Source organism: Eulemur rufifrons, chromosome 2, assembly GCF_041146395.1.
Source record: "Eulemur rufifrons isolate Redbay chromosome 2, OSU_ERuf_1, whole genome shotgun sequence".
Classification (NCBI taxonomy): Eukaryota; Metazoa; Chordata; class Mammalia; order Primates; family Lemuridae; genus Eulemur; species Eulemur rufifrons.
The window spans coordinates 39,041,160-39,052,853 of record NC_090984.1 but is presented as its reverse complement, the minus strand read 5'-3'; the positions used below and the strand labels follow the sequence as shown (position 1 = coordinate 39,052,853).

The 11,694-nt window shown below is 35.9% G+C and overlaps 1 non-coding gene across 1 annotated transcript; it reads left to right on the top strand.

Annotated features, from left to right (window-relative positions):
• The first annotated feature begins 7,818 nt into the window (after positions 1-7,818).
• On the top strand, positions 7,819-8,005 carry LOC138380948 (U2 spliceosomal RNA). Its single transcript, XR_011232922.1, has one exon. It is a non-coding gene; the product is annotated as a U2 spliceosomal RNA (small nuclear RNA).
• The last annotated feature ends 3,689 nt before the right edge of the window (positions 8,006-11,694 follow it).

Here is an 11,694-nt window from a genome sequence, read left to right as displayed (position 1 = left end):
TCCTCAAGTCATAAGCTGGGCTCGGCTTGTATTCTAAATTCTGCTTTCCAAATTCAGATCTTCAATTGATTCTTGTGTCTGCTGCATGTGCCTTTAGAATACCATTTGCTATATATCAAATTTCCATATAATTGCAGGTCTATTCATTGATTTATTAAATTCCACTGATCTACTTGTCTATACTTACACCAAGACAATGTCTTATAATAAAGCTAAAGTAAACAAACCTTGACATTTGGTGATCCAACTCACTTTTCCCAAAATTTTCTTGCCTTCAACTATTTTTTTTGGCTCAATACTTCTGTTATTAGGTTTTAAATATCCCAAGGATATAATACACTGAGGCTTATTTCACTACTTGGGGGAGTATGATTCTATCCAAAGTTTTTTTTCTGATACAAGTGGCAATGGAGATAGGAATTCATTAAAAGGAAAAAAATACTGAGAATCCCAGTGTGCTGTTATCACTATATATCATCACTTTGGCGAGTCTGGCCCTGCAGAATAAAGCTCGTCCTCTTCTTTCCGTTCTTCAAGAATATCTGATATTCCCTTCCCTCTATTCCCATGCACACCTCTGAAAGAGTCTCTCAAAAAACAAAAACTTGGGTCCATATGTATAACCACAACTCAGTTGCAACTCAGCAACTAAGGAAAAGATTGAGGTTGGTGGTGGTATTCCAGGTCATGACTGCCTCCTCGGAAGTACACTCTCTTGGGGATCTTAATTTGCACACTTTTTAAAGGCTAACCCTTCCGAGTGGCTATTTAATTGCTGAAATATGCTGATTATTCCCTTTTCTTTCAGCCTTAGTAACATTCTACTGCTACCAATTGGCTGATATCAAGTAAAAAGATACAGCAAAATTTTTTAAGTAATTGCCACACTCTTTGTACCATCAGCTTCTGAAAGTTTCCTTACTTGGCATGCAGAAGTCTGGCAGCAAAAAATGTAATGAATAAATAATAATCATTCAAAACTTCCTCTATTCCTCCTCCAAAAAAAAAAAAAAAAAAAAAAAAAAAAGGCAAATTCAGCTTCTATTCAGCAATAAACCTTCTTTAAATGACCACATAATCTCAGCATAAACACCAGATCACTAGCAGTGTGCTCCAACAGTCCTTTGGCTTTTATACGTTAATATTCCTTCCCCTGCCTTGGGTTCAAACATTAGCACTTTTTTTTAAACAAAAAGTGAGTTACACTTTTAAAAAGACATCTATAAGCATGAGCTCAGATGATGTATTCCAAACACCACTTTCAGCATGGTGCAATTGCAAGGCCGTAGCTAACCTCATTTTTTTATTCTGCTTATTTTTTCCTCCCTCTCTCTAAGGAATAGACAGGACAACATAAAGCTCCCTCCCAAGGCAAAGATGATAAAATTGACTTCTGCTGGCAGAGAAAGCAATTTTCCACTGCAGAACTGTAAACGGATAGGATTCCTTCAACTCTCAGAGCTGGTCCTTTGGCACCTAGAATCCCTCTGAGCCAACCTTAAGCCAATCTCCGGATTTTCATCATGAAACTTAAAACCTCAGATTACAAGGCCACTATAGTTCTGCTTCTTAAGGCCCAAGTAAATAATTACCAGGAGAACTTTCTTTTTTTTAATAAAAATGGGATCCCCTTTCTGTGACTCCTCAATTCCACCTCCAGGGATTTATGTTAAGGAAGTAACAGCGTAGGGGTTAAGAGCAGGGACTCAGGAGTCAAACTGATTGAGTTCGAATCCTAATTTTGCCATTTATAAACTTTGTGCAAGGCATTTAACATACCTGTACCTCAGTTTCCTCATCTGTAAAAACAGGCATAACAATAGTAAACAACGTCCTGGGGTTATTGTAGGAATAAATAAGTTAATTATGTAGATAGACAGATACTGGTACATAGTAATCCCTATATGAGAATTTGCTATTAAGTAACTAAGGGTAAAAATGCTCATCATAGAATTATTTCTAAGAAGAAGAAATTTTTTTAAAAAAAAAATCTAAATGTGGGAGGCCAAGGCGGGAGGACCACATAAGACCAGGATTCCAAGACCGGCCTAAGCAACATAGCGAGACCTCATCTCTACAAAAAATTTAAAAATTAGCCAGGCACGATGGTGCACACCTGTAGTCCCAGCTACTTGGGAAGCTGAGACAGGAAGCTCACTCGTACTCAGGTGTTTGAAATTGTAGTAAGCTGTGATAATGCCACTGCACCCTAGCCCAGTCAACACAGTAAAACCTCGTCTCAAAAACAAACAAAAAAAAAAAAAACTAAATGTTCATTGATACTTAAATAATGGATTATTAAATAGCCATTAGAAATAACGGCACATAGCCATGTAGCTTAGTGAAGACCAGCAGCATAGCAGTCATACCCAGGTTAAAAAGGAAGACATGTTCTTTTAAAAAAAAAAAAAAAAAGTAAATTAACCAACTGGGAAAGATTGGTCACCTACTATGGGTGCTGGCACTCTGCAGAGTAATTTTCCTTATGATATAATTAGAATAGGAGCAGAGCAAAGTCAGACATTTAAGGACTCAAAGTTATTTCCTATGTACAGTTTCTAACAAAATTACCTGAGGATGTATTCCAGCAAATGAAATTAGAATTTTAGAATAAAGGAAGACAAGGTATCCAAGAAGCTATGGACGTAACCAAAGGGAATGAGAAGGCCAGAAAGCCCAGAAATCAGAAAAAACTGAACTCTAGACCTTAGAAATTTAGATAGTTGGTCTACACTGGAATAAGTCAGAGCAGTCTGAAAACCGCCCTTTACAAATTAATAAAGGGGTGTAAGGCAACAACTATGGTAAGGGCCTAAAACTCTGCAAGGCACAGGCATAGCTTGAAATGATAACTAGCCATTGTCCCCTTGTTTGCTTTCCTGTAATTGCTACTCAGGAATCATGCACAGCTGATGGTAATAAAGATTTTGTTTTTTATTTCAGCTTATTATGGGGGTACAAAAGTTCAGGTTATATATATTGCCCATGTACCTCCATCCCCCCGGGTCTGAGCTTCAAGTGTGTCCATTCCCTAGACAGTGCACATAGCACTCATCATGTAGGTATACACCCATCCACTCCCTGCCCCACATGTACTCACCAGCAAATTGGTTTCCCTGATCATCACCTAAGTGCACATTTGGGAGTAACACCAATTGGGTATCGGACAGAGGTGGGGGCTGGGGGGAGGAGATGAGTGTATACCTACTTGATGAGTGCGATGTGCACTGTCTAGGGAATAAAGATTCTTGACTTTCCCCACAGATAACATCACCCCTACGAAACCTAAGTCTAGTTTTTGAGATGTCTTCCAGGCCCTGCATTCCGGTGGATGAATCCACCCAGACCAGTGGCCCATACTAAAGAACTGACTCAACTGGTATTGTGAGCCCCACCCAAGAACCAACTCAGCAAAGAAAACAATTTCTACCCCTATGGTTCCACCCAGAACCCAGCCAATTAGCAGACCCAATTGCCTAGGCTTTTGCCTGCCAAACTATCTTTAAAAACCCTTTTCTCCCAAATTTTCAGAGAGATGGATTTGAGAAATTTCTCCCCTCCCCTTGCACGGTGCCTACAATATTAAACCTTTTCTCTGCTGTAACATCTCTGTCTCAGTATATTGGCTTCCTCTTTGGCAGTGGGAAATGAACCTGGTTGTGCAGTTACAGTCTTAGAAAGAGGTATTTAAGAAAGTAACTTTAACAAATATCTCATTTAAAATTTAATGATAAGGCCAGCCTGTGGCTCACACCTGTAATCCTAGCACTTGGGAGGCCAAGGTGGGAGAATCACTTGAATTCAGGAGTTGGAGACTAGCCTGAGCAAGAGCGAGACCCCATCTTTATTAAAAACAGAAACAATTAGCCAGGTATGGTGGCACACACCTGTAGTCCCAGCTACTCAGGAGGCTTAGGTAGGAGGATTTCTTGAGCCTAGGAGCCTGAGGTCATGGTGAGCTATCCATGACACAACTGTACTCTAGCCTGGTCAACAGAGTGAGACCCTGTCTCAAAAAAATAAAGTAAAATAAAATTTAATAATGAGCTAACAACCAGCGCAAAAATTGAAATTAAAAACTCCAGGGAAAACAAAATGGAAAACTATCAATAAAACAGAAAATGAGTATTGACAAGGACATGGAGAAATTGAAACTCTTGTGCACTGTGGAAATGTAAAATGGTACAGCTGTCATGGAAAACAGTATGGTGAGTCCTCAAAATTAAACAGAATTACTGTATGATACTGCAATTTAACTTCTAGGTATATAGCTAAAAGAAATGAAAGATACAAAGAGATATTTGTACACCCATGTTCGTAGCAGGATTATACCCAATAGCTAAAACATGGAAGCAACTCAAGTGTCTATCAATGCATGAATGGGTAAGTAAAATGTGTTATATACACACAATGGACTGTTACTCAACTTTAAAAAGCAAAGACATTCTGACATATGATACAACATGGATGAACTTTGAAAGCATCATGTTGTAGAGACCAAGACCTTTAGCTCTCTAAATGTTCACTGAAAAATCACTAACATGAGGCAGACCGAATAACAGGAGAAAAAAACATAGAAATTTATTTAACATGTATATACAGGAGCCTTCAGAATGAAGGCTGCAATGGGGTAGAGAGGCTAATATACCATCTTGAGGTAACAGAAAGAATGCAGGCTCGAGCATGGCCAAAAACAGGTTTTGTGGCAAGACAGGTTATGGGAGGGAGAAAGGAAGAGGTTTGTCTAGGAAAGATGGGCTTGTTATGTAAATGAAACCTCACAGGCAGCAAGCAGCTCTCAGAACGAACAGATGGTAAATGTTTTTTTTTCAGACCTTTAAAGGTGTCAGACTCTGTTATCTTTCCTAGATCAGACTAGAGAAGGCCTGGATGCCTCAATGCAGATTCTCTACAGATGCGCAACGCCCCCTACAAAAGACAGCTTTGCAATGTTACTTCTGTCTCCTGGACCTGTGGCAGCCACCTCCAAATATGTCAAAGAAATATATTTTGGGGAAAAATATTCTGATTTTCTTCAATGCTAGGTGAAATAAACCAGTCACAAAGAAAAATACTTTATACTTTATGATTCCACTTATATGAGCTACATAGGGTAGTCAAAATCATAGAGACAGAAAGTAGAACATGGTCGTCAGGGGCTTGGGAGAGGGGGAGCATGGAGGGTTACTATTTAATGCATATAGTTTCAGTTTTGGAAGATAAAAATTTATGGAGATGGGTGGTGGTGATGGTTGCACATTATGAATATATTTAAGACCACCAAACTGTATACTCAAAAAGGATAAGATGGTAAATTTTACGTGTATTTTAAAACAATAAAAAAAACTGGAAAAAACTAGGAAAAGAAGAGCGAATTAAATGGAAAGTAAGCAAAAGGAAAGAAACAGTAAAGAGCAAAAAATGATATAGAACACAGAAAAATATAGAAAATTAATGAAACCGAGACTGTTTTTTTTTTTTTAAAAAAAAAAAAAAAAAAGAACGATGGACAAAACTCTCACCAGACTGACCCTGTAAAGAAAAGAAAATACAAATTACCAGTATCAGGAAGTAGAAAAGTGCTTTCAGAGTCTGCAGGGATTGCAATGACAAAACGGAGTATCATGAAAACTTTATGCCAATAAATTTAACAACTTTGATTAAATGAAAAATTTCAATCAAAGATACAAACTGTGGAAGGTCACTCAAGAAGAAATAGATAACTTACATAGCCCGACATCTAACACCAAAAACTGAAATTGTATCTAAAAACTTTCCCACAAAGAAAATTCCAGGCCCAGACTGTTGCATTGATAGATTCTACCAAACATTTAAGGAAGAAATACTATTAAATACCTAACAAATCTACACAGACTCTTCCATAAAATTGAAGATGATAGATGCTTACTTCCCAACTCATTCTGAAGTGAACACTATTTTAATACCAAAAGCAGGCAAAGAAATTACAAGAAAACTATACTAAGTACCCATCATAAATGCAAAAAGTAATTTAACATTTTATCAAATCAATCTAACAATAAAAAATATGTAAACTTTTCATGACTAAACATGGTATACCATGGTAATACAAAGCTGGTTAAACATTTAAAAATCAGTGTAACTAGCAATATTAATAGGTTAAAGAAGAAAAATATAATCATCACAGTAGATGCAGAAAATGCATTTGACAAAATCCAAGACTGTTCATGATTAAAAATAACACTGAGAAAACTAGGATAGAAGAGAACTTTCTTAACATGACAAAAAACATCTACAGAAATCCTATTAATAGCTAATAAGGAGCTAATATCTACTTAATGGTATAAGATTGACTACTTCACCCTACTCTCAGAAAAAAGGAAAGGAAACCCATTCTCACCACTTCTATTCAACGTAATACTGAAGTTAGCCAGTGCAGTAAGAAATAAAAGATATACAGATCATGAACAAATAAAACTGCCCTTATTTACAAATGACATTATTGTCCATGAAGAAAATTCCAAAGAAAAGGCTACCATAACTAGGGAGTGAGTTTAGCAAGGTCAGAAAATACAAACTAAATATACAAAGATTAGTCACATCTATGTACAATGAATTGTGAGAATTTTTTTTAAAATATCATTTACAATAGCACCTGTGTGGCACTAGCATAAAGACTTAAAAATAGATCTAGGAAACAGAATACAGAAATAGATTCACACATATATGGTCAACTGATTTTTAACAAAAACGCAAAGGCAAACTTAATGGAGGAAAAAACAGTCTTTTCAACAAATGGCGATAGCACAATTGCATATTCTCATTTTTTAAAAATCTCAATCTTATACTTAGCACTATACACAAAATTGATTTTTCCAACCCCAAAAGCATGATCCATAGAAGAAAAAGATAAATTGGATTTCATCAAAATTAACAACTTCTGCTATACAGAAGACATTGTTCAGACAATGAAAAAGGCCACAAAGTGGAAGAAAATATTTACAAATCACCTATCTTATAAAGGACTTGTGTCCAGAATACATAAAGACTTTCCAAAACTCATTAAATAATAAGAAAACAAACAACCCCTGCCAAAAAGATGGGGAAAGATTTTGACACTTTAAGGAATATATGAGAATGTCAAATAAGCATGTACAAGTATGTTTCACTGAGGAAATACAAATTAATATCATAAAGAGATAACACTTCACACCTACTAGAATGGCTAAAATGGAAAAAAGGGACAATACCAACTACCAGGACAATTATAGAACAACTGCAATTCTGACAAGAATTTGTATTGGGCATGCAAAATGGTACAACCACTTTTGACAACAGTCAAGCAATTTACTGTAAACAATACACATCATACAACCCATCAACCTCAATTTACCCAAAAGAAATGAAAGCGTATGTCCACATACTTATACATGAATCCTCATGACAGCTTTATTTGGAATGACAAAAAAAATCCAAACACAAATATTTTTCAACTTGTGAATAGGTAAGAAAAACTTTGGTACAATCAAAAAATACTACTTGGAAAACTAAAACAATCAAAACTATTGACTCAATTAATAAAACGGATGAATCTCAAATGCATAATGCCAATGAAACAAGGCAGAGTCAAAGGTTACATATTATATTATTTGATTTATATGACAATCTACAAAAAGTACATCCCTAAGGATAGTACACACTTCAGGGACTATCAGAGGCTGGAGAGCGGGGAGGGGCCGACTACAGGACACAGAAATTTTGGGGAGTAATGAAATTTACTTCTTTTGATTTTGGTCATTATTACATAGATATCTGAGTTAGTAAAAAATGCAAAAAATTGTTGCTTCTCAGCCTTTTGGCTAAGATTGAGCATAGTATCTGTTTTTAACCAGTTTAATATCTGATATGTCCTCTATTCGAAGACAATATATTAAATAGATTTTTGGAGCAGGAAGATGGAATAGGAGCTTGCTTTGTCCCCACACCAACCTGGTATTGCAGTATCTCCAGGAATGGTGTACTCCCACCCAGGGGATTAAAAAAAATAATAAACTCACAAAACTATACATTTAAAAGGGTGAATATTATCATATATCAATTGTACCTTAATGAAGAAAATTAAAAATGAGAAGAGAAAAAATATGAAGCAAACTGAAATGTAACATGCTTTTTTGAGACAGAGTCTCGCTCTATCGCCTGAACTAGAGTGCCGTGGCGTCAGCCTAACTCACTACAACCTCAAACTCCTGAGCTCAAGCAATCCTCCTGCCTCAACCTCCCGAGTAGCTGGGACTACAGGCATGCGCCACCACACCTGGCTAATTTTTTCTATTTTTAGTTGTCTGGCCAATTTCCTTTTTTTTTATTTTTAGTAGAGATGGGGGGGTCTCACTCTTGCTCAGGCTGGTCTCGAACTCCTGACCTCAAGCAATCCTCCTGCTTTGGCCTCCCAGAGTGCTAGGATTACAGGCATGAGCCACCACGCCAGGCCTGTAACATGAGTTTGAACTAAGTGAAAGGTATATAAGAAAAGACAATTCTTTTGACCTTTATACTTAGGACCCTAGGCAAGCAGAGCTCTAGTCACATAGGCGTCTACATTTCCAGAAAGATATTACACTGTATAGTTCTACAGTGAATAAATATATAAAGTTGTTCTATTTTATTGGTTTTCAGGTTTTAGAGTAGACATATGGACAAAACACTTCATTATAGTTGCGGAATATAATGTATAAAATTTATCAATCTTCTTTATTTTCAGCCCAAACTGTATCTTTGTGTGAACTACAAAATGACACCCCTTTCTCAAGACACTTTACTGCAGTAACTATACAAACCTATGATGACTATGAATGAATGGGACCCCTTGCAGTTTCTGTTTAGCCATCAACTATGGGCTGCATAAATTAATACAATTAGGAATAGAAAGAAGAAAAGAGGAAGGATTGCTAACAATGTACATTTATATGTTTTACCTAATGGGGAAATCAAGAAATATCTCTAAGCTTATTTTGTCAAGAAAAAGAGATTTCAGTTTATTATTTAAAATTATAACAGTATATTTTTTACTAAAATTTGGAAATTGGAGGGGAGGTATATATTACTGTATGTGAGCTAAGTTTTTTTCATAGTGTGGGGATTCATTGATAAATCCAGGATGGGTTATAAAATTATTTAGAGTTATGAAAGATGGCATCAGAAAAATAAAAATAGAAATCATCAAAAACTCCTGCATATAGAAAGTGGGATGAGGGGATGAGAGGATGGTGTTGGACAGCAGACTAATTTTTTATTTCATACCATTCTTTATTTTTATTATGTATGTAATCATTTTAAATACTGGGGTTACATATTATAAATAAATGTTTATGGGGCAGGAGCAACGGCCCACATCTGTAATTCCAGTGCTTTGGGAGGCTGAGGCAGGAGGGTCATTTGAGGCTGGAAGTTCAAGACCAGCCTAGGTAACATAGTGAGACCCTTTATCTGTCCCCCCCAAAAATTTTTAATGTATATATAAAGTATATATACAATTTTATGAAAAGCTTTATAGAAGCTATACCAAATAGTAATCTTTCTTATCTCTGGGTTATGGATTATAATTTTTATTTTATTTCAGCTTTTATCTATTTTTAATTTTCCCAACTAGTATTGTAGTACTTATATGTCACATTTTACAAACAAAATAAGTATTAAATTATCGCCTTCAAAAATTGAGATGCTACAGCAAAGGAAACAATCACTAGAGTGAATAGACAACCTACAGAATGGGAGAAAATATTTGCATGCTATACATCCGATAAAGGGCTGATAACTAGAATCTATAAGGAACTCAAGCAAATCAGCATGAAAAAAAATCAAACTACCCCATTAAAAAGTGGGCAAAATACATGAACAGAAGCTTTTCAAAAGAAGACAGACTAATGGCCAAAAAACATATGAAAAAATGCTCAACATCTCTAATTATCAGGGAAATGCAAGTCAAAACCACAATGAGATATCACTTAACTCCAGTGAGAATGGCTTTTATCAACAAGTCCCAAAGCAACAAATGTTGGAGTGGATGCAGAGAGATAGAAACCACTCATACACTGCTGGTGACACTGCAAACTAGTACAACCTCTTTGGAGAGTAATACAAAGATACCTCAAAGTACTAAAAGCAGAACTACCACTTGAACCCAGCAATCCCATCCCAGTATTTACCCAGTATATAACCAGTATTTACCCAAATCCCAGTATTTGGGTATATCCTGGGTAAATAAAGAAAAAAAAGACATTCTATAAAAAAGACAGCTGCACTAGAATGTTTATAGCAACACAATTCACAATTGCCAAGATGTGGAAACAACCCAAGTGCCCATCAATACATGTGTTGATTAATAAAATGTGGTATATGTACTACATATGCAGTAATACTCAACCATAAAAAGGAAAATGGTGAACTAGTACCTCTTATATTAACCTGGATGGAGCTGGACAGCATTCTTCTAAGTGAAGAATCACAAGAATGGAAAAAGAAAAAAAAGAAAACACCACATGTAGTCACCATTAAATTGGAACTAATTGATGAACATTTACATGCACATATGGAATTAACATTCATCCAAAATCAAGCAGATGGGAGGGGATGGGTAAATTCACACCTAACAGATATGATGCACACTATCTGGGGGATGGGCACGCTTTTAACTTTGACTCAAAAGGTACAAAAACAATTTATGTAACCATAACAGTTATATCCCCATAATATTCTGAAATAAAAAAAAATTGAGATGGTGAAATTCATTCTAAGATATGATAGCAAACTTTACCTACTGTTCTATCTACTATGTTATCTCCCTGCATTTCTGGCCAATAGAACCACAACAAGCATGTGGATCAAACCAGTACCCTGTGACCATTTACCGGTAGAGACTCCAGTACATGAGCCCAATACATGATGGCAGGGGAAGGTCAAATGAAGTCACTATTAAAGAAAATTGATATATACAATGAATAGCTTATTTAGTAGGATAAGACCACATACTTTCAGATAAAGTTATTCCTCTCATATGAGCCCATCTGTATGGAAATGGCACTCTCAAGAAAAGATGTAAGCTGTTGTCGTTTTTAACAAAAATACAGAGATGACTAGATGCTCAGCTCCCAGTGGGACACACTTAACATCCACAAATGATTCATTTCTCTGTTCTCTAGAGTAGCCATGATGGTATTTTTCATAACAGAAGGCATTAAATGTTTCATTAAAATAGAAGAAAGACATAAGCAAATGACTCAATTAAAGGATAAAAACGAATGTTTCTCATGTCCATGCCATATGGTTTTATTCTCTGGCTATAGAATCTAAATAAACTCACTCCTTTAGCAATGACCATCTTTTCTTTTTCTACTAGGAAAAGTTCCACCATGAGTATGTTCAGAGAAATCTGCCTCAGTCCAAAGTTCAAATGTGACTCTAACTGAATTGGGAAGAACATTCTTAGCATTTCATAGGCATTCTCAGTGTCTTGCACTAGGTATTTTTTAATTGAAATATAAGATACCTTACCTTGTATTTCCTCAAGGAAGGTAAATAAATAAAATATACCAGATGACGTTTCCTATAATTGTTTGAGAGAACAGAGGAAACACATATAAAGCTTGAGAAAGTTAAGCCCCAACAAAATAACACATACCAGTAAACAGATTATAAATGAATTAAATGCCAAGGTAT